General features: G+C 42.2%; 1 long non-coding RNA gene across 1 annotated transcript; it reads left to right on the top strand.

The window, feature by feature from the left end:
- The first annotated feature begins 2,812 nt into the window (after positions 1-2,812).
- On the top strand, positions 2,813-5,110 carry LOC109955124 (uncharacterized). The gene is made up of 3 exons (XR_002274217.1): positions 2,813-2,962; positions 4,176-4,292; positions 4,941-5,110. It is a non-coding gene; the product is annotated as an uncharacterized LOC109955124 (long non-coding RNA).
- The last annotated feature ends 665 nt before the right edge of the window (positions 5,111-5,775 follow it).

Below are 5,775 nucleotides of genomic sequence, written 5' to 3'. Positions count from 1 at the left end.
TTTTTGTCTGCATTTTGTAGACTGTCTTTCGCTGCTTTTTTATTTATTTTTAAGTAGCATAAAATCACGAGCACATACAATGTTGTGGCACAGAAAAAGATGCCAAATTCCCATAAGGGGTTAAACATTCACCTTCTTCTTCTAGTGCTCTTCTTGTCTTCCTCCTCTCAGCGGTTTAACAGAGAAGACCTTGATGTCTCAGGTATACACACAGGTTAAAAGACACCCTATTCTCATCTGACTTAACATCTTCTTTCTGACAGTGAGATACAGGCTGTGTTTAAAGTTTCAAGGCCTGGAAATATCGTCCCTACTGAAAGACTTAAACATTTACATCAGTAGCCCTGGACTGTATGCAGTGCTGGTACGGATTCAGGGTGTCCATTTTTATGAGCTGTCCCAACAGTGTACATCCATATTAAAGTTGGACTTCTAACAGTTTTTTTTTTTTTGAGTCAAGTTGAGTACACTGAGCTGCATTTACAATAGATATAAATGTAAGTTTAGGTCAAAAGTCAAAGTCAAAGTGTTTATTTGTCATATGCACAATTAGAAAATGTGTTTCCGTGTACAATGACATTCTTACTTTGCCGTCCACATGAATGCCACACAATACAGGTGAAATATTGAGTAGATGAGCCATAACACAAATCTAAGGCACTTTAAAGCAACAAGTCAAAGAAGCACAATAAAAATACAAGAACACAATATAATGCAGAGAGAATATATGCTACGTGGTAGCTGTGGTGTGCAAATATTCAACAGTGAGTTTGCAATTATGCATGTGCAAAATGAGTATGTAAACAGTACAAATGGAATTACATGAGGTAGATCCTGAGTCAGCTGTTTAGAAGTCTGATGGCAGTCAGAAAGAGTTTTTCAGTCTGGAGGTCCTGCATTTCACACTTCTGAGCCTCCGACCGGAGGGCAGGGGTATGAACAGTCCGCGCTGGGGGTGAGTGGGGTCTTTGAGGACGGCAGCAGCTTTCCTACACACCCTGCGGCAGTAAATGCTCTGCAGAGAAGGCAGTGGAGTCCTAGTGATCTTCTCCGCAGTCTTTACCACTCTCTGCAGGCACTTGCGGTCCATAGCAGTAGTGCTGCCATAGCAGATAGTGATACAACTGGTCAAGATGCTCAATGATGCAGCTGTAGTAGTTACAACACATCCCTGTGGGGTGCCAGTGTTTGTAACAATGCTGGCTGAAGTCCTATTGCCAATCCTGACAGTCTGGGGCCTGCCAGTCAGAAAGTCCAGGATCCAGTCACAGAGGGTGGGGTGCAGACCCAGTGTGGACAGTTTGTGGGTGAGTTTGTGGGGGACAACTGTGTTGAAGGCGGAGCTGTAGTCAATGAAGACTAACCTGATGTAGGAGTCTCTATTTTCCAGGTGAGAAAGGGAATAGTGGAGTGCAGCCACGAAAGCATCTGAGGTGGTTTTGTTGGGCCGGTAGGCATACTGCAAGGGGTCCAGGGTGTCCAGTATACTGCTCTGAATGTGGGCTAGTATCACTCTCTCAAAACACTTCATAATGATTGGGGTGAGCGACACCGGCCTGTAGTCGTTCAGGCAGGTGACCAGGCTCTTCTTGGGAAGAAGGACAATGGTTGTGGTCTTAAAGCAGGTGGGAACGAGACTGTGGCCGAGGGAGAGGTTGAAGATGGTAGTAAGAACATCAGCCAGCTCACTGGCACATGCCCTGAGAGCCCTCCCAGGGATGTTGTGTGTGTGTGCCTCCTCTCTGTGCTGTTGCTGGAGGTCTCAAAGCAGGTGTAGAAGGTGTTGAGGTCATCCAGCAGGCTGTCTGTGGAGCTGATGATGCTGGTGGTGGTCCTGTAGTCTGTGACGTATTGCAGGCCTTGCCACATCCATCCAGAGTCAGCAGTAGAATAGAAGCCATTCAGCTTCTCTCTGTACTGCCTCTTGGCCGCTGTGATGGCTTTCCTCAGTCTGTACTTTGCAGCTTTGTACTTCATCTCATTGCCTGATCTGAATGCATGAGAGCGAGCACGCAGCATGTGGCGTACCTGACTGTTTATCCAGGACTTCTGGTTGGGAAACCTCCTGACTTGTATGGTGGGCACAATGTTGTCAATACAGGTACTAATGTACCCAGTCACATACTCAGCACAGTCCTGTATGCTGACAGAAAATCTTCTGAGGTGGCTGCAGCTTTAAACACATCAGTCTGTCTGGGCAAAACAGTCCTGCAGGGTGCCTTCAGTCTCTGGGGTCCAGAGTTTAATTTGTTTGGTGACAGGGTTTGTTTGTTTCAGTCTTTGTTTGTAAGATGGATACAGGAACAAAAAAATGTGGTCCAAGCACCCGAAGTAAAGGCGGGGTGCAGCCCTGTATGAACCATGTATGTTACTGTAAATATGATCCAGAGTGTTCTTGCCCCAGGTGGAAATGTTCACAGGTTGGTAATATTTGGGAAGTACAGTCCAAGTACAGTAAAATGCACTGATTAAAGTCGCCTTCAATGTTAAAAACAGCATCAGGGTGTGCTGTCTCTAATGTGTTGATGACGTCGTGGAGTTTAACACAAATCCTGCCCTCATTCTTTTCAGTTTGTCTATAGGGTGACAAGGAAGAAAAGAAAGCCATGACATACTGCTCCTGCAATAGCAGCACACCTGCAGTTCACTTTAAATTGGCAATGCACAGCTTGCCACAGCCTGCCTGCAATTACCAGTTGGGCAGAGTAGTGATACTAAATAACCACTGGGTGGTGACATCTTTCCGCTTATTGAAATAAAAGGAGCTGGAGAGCAGGTGCAAATGTTTGATTTTAATTAGGGATGAGTTGAGTTACTTAAGCATGTTGCAATAGGTCTTAAAGCTGAAACGAATAGTTAGCTAAAGTATTTTTATTTGGCATCTAAAGTGTCTCATCTTCCTGTTATCCTCCTTTCTCACTGAGTACAGGAAGCACAAAAGAACAGCATGCCCCCAAACAAGGTAATAAAGCTCAGGAAGAAGCATTTCTATTGTGTTTTACATTAAAGGGCAACTTCGCTGTTGAAGTTCATTTTAGTCAACACAAGAAGTTCTACTCAGCCTGTGAAAACACTTGCACAGTGTCTTCTGTGGCTCTGATGGATCTGTTCGGTGTTTGGAAAAAATTACCCAGATGATGTCATCAGAGTAATTTTTTAACAGAAAGCCTGTGTTATAAATTGGAGGTGTTTGGAGGGAAAGAAGTGGGTATTTATGAGGCAGACACAGTTCGGTAAAAGGCACTATCAAGTTGCATTATGGGAAATACAACATTTTGGAGCTTGACTCAGATTATCTCATCCTCTGTGGCTTCAATTTTGACTGTTCTTTTTTTTTTTATCTGTCTTTTGTGAGCCCCCCAGACTTATGGAAATGCATTATTAATTTGCTTGAAGACATCTTTAAGCAGTTTCAATATTATACACTGATACATTGCACAAAATTGTCTCGAAGTACTAAACAACTTCGCTTGCTTAGACAGTAGAAAAAGAAAAGATAAACCGTGATGGCTGCCTCTTAATCTATTTGCATCTGTTTTAACATTCAAAACAATTATGTTGGTGCTGTTGTTAGAGGTGGAACAAATACTCAGTTTGTTTACTAAAGTAAAAGTAGCAGTACCACAGGGTAAAAATACTCTAAGTAAAAGTCTTTCATTCAAAATATTACCTAAAAAAAGTAAGAGCAGAAAATATACTTAAGGTACCAAAAGTAAAAGTACTCATTATGCAAAATGGCAAAGTTTACATTGATGTTTTTAATGTATTATTGTGCATATCACATTTAATTTTGCAGCTGGTAAAGGTAGAGCTAATTTGAACTACCTTATATAATTTGATTTACTGCTCGGTAGTTTGTGGAATTTACACAAAGGATCTTGTGTAAAATCTTGTGTAATACTGTATTTTGTTTTATTAACCTCTTTATGAAAAGTTACTAGTATCTAGAATTATCAAATAAATGTAGTGAGCACAAAGTACAATATATTTCTCAAAAAAGTATGAAGTAGCAACAAATGAAAATACTCAAGTACAGATACCTCAAATGTTTTATTTAGTTACAGTTCCACCTCTGGCTGTTGTCATATATGAGTTATAAATACTGAAATAAACAAGTCTTTGCAGTATAGGGAGTGGATGAGATATTAACAAATAAACATTTTTCCTGTCCACAGATGGAAAGGGCAGTGTGAGTTACATGTCAAAACTGTGCATGCTACCACCTTCCTCACCTGCACACTACTGGCATCACACTATAGCCAGAGAGCTGATAAGCAAGGCCACAGAGTGAGGTGTGTATATTGTCTGAGACTACAATATGTCAGAGACATTATGCTGTGTCACACTGAGCTTGGATCAGGGATGCATGAGCTTCTGGCCAAACAGGCTACTGGCTGGATCAGAAATCTCCCAGCATGCATGGTTGGTATGGCAACGGAGCTTTATCAATATGGAGGTGGCAGAGATCACATCTGAGAGGAGGCTGAGCAGAGACTGCCCCTCTGAGCAAAGAAACCTGAGATAGTCAGTCCTGGGTGCTTTGTGAATGTTGGCCCTGTGCTCCAGTGGGAACTAATGAATTAATGACTGGGTTCCTATGTTCCATCGATGAATCATTTAAGAACCGTCACAGGTTAATGAGCACACCCCACCTCTCTTGTGTTGGCCTCAAAAGGTGTATGCTCTAGATTTATAGTACCTAAAGTTGCCACTTGAAAAATGTAACTGTGAACTGAACAATCATGCCTACTCTGCAACACAGCAGCTTCATGGGGGAATACAGAGTGTATTACTCCCAGAGAAGAAAATATATACAGTAAGATGGTGGAAGTTGTTCAAACATCAGTGCCATAGCTACTTCTCTCAGCTGGTAGATACTGTACTTGTGTAAAAGCATCAAACTAGTAACACCTGGACCAACAGACTGCTCTTTTTAACAGGAAACCAGAAGCTCAAGACACAGCGCTGTGTTGTTAAACCACCCCAACAGGCCCTGCAGCACGTGGGAGAAGGGTGGGGTGATGTGTGCTGCTGCTACCACAGGAAACTTATTTGATTGTTAGTTAAACCGGCATTGTAGCCATCTTGGCCAGAAAAGGGTTTTCAAACCTCAGTGGGATTTACCTGGCAAGATAAAGGTTAAATAAAATAAATATACAAATGAGACATCAGTTTGACTTGGGGGACTGGAACACTGTTTTCAAACATGAAGTAATTCTTCAAACACTGGGGTGGAAAGAAGCTCTTATTTTATTTCATTTCATTCTATTCTTTTCCTTAATACCCCGACAGTGGGTTAATAGCTTTGAATTACAAAGGGGTTTTTTTCATATTAAGACAGTTGATCCCAGCTGCTGGTTGCCAGTCTATCACAGGGCTGACACATAGACACAGACAACCATTCATACCCTGGACAGCTTAGAGTTGCCAGTTAGCCTAACCTGCATGTTTCTGGACTACCAGAGGAAGCCAGGATACCCATAGGAAACCCATGCAGGAATGGGGAAAACATGCAAACCCCGGTGGGATGTAAACCCGGAACCGTCTTCCTGTGAGGCATTAGTGCTAACCACTGTGCCACTGTGCCAAACCAACCATAAAAATATAAAGAATAAGGGATTAGATTATAAATATAAAGAGATTAAAAGATATTATCTGAGTGAAAGTATGATCACAGGTTCTATCTGTCTATGCCTGTCTATCTTATCTATGCTGGTAAAATGCAGAGCTTTTCAGGGCAACTGAACAACTGCAACAGGCTGAGGTAGAGGGAAA

Source organism: Monopterus albus, unplaced genomic scaffold (assembly GCF_001952655.1).
Source record: "Monopterus albus unplaced genomic scaffold, M_albus_1.0 scaffold2.1, whole genome shotgun sequence".
NCBI classification, from domain to species: Eukaryota; Metazoa; Chordata; class Actinopteri; order Synbranchiformes; family Synbranchidae; genus Monopterus; species Monopterus albus.
Note: the sequence above shows the minus strand (reverse complement) of the source record. Positions and strands in the feature narration are given on the sequence as shown.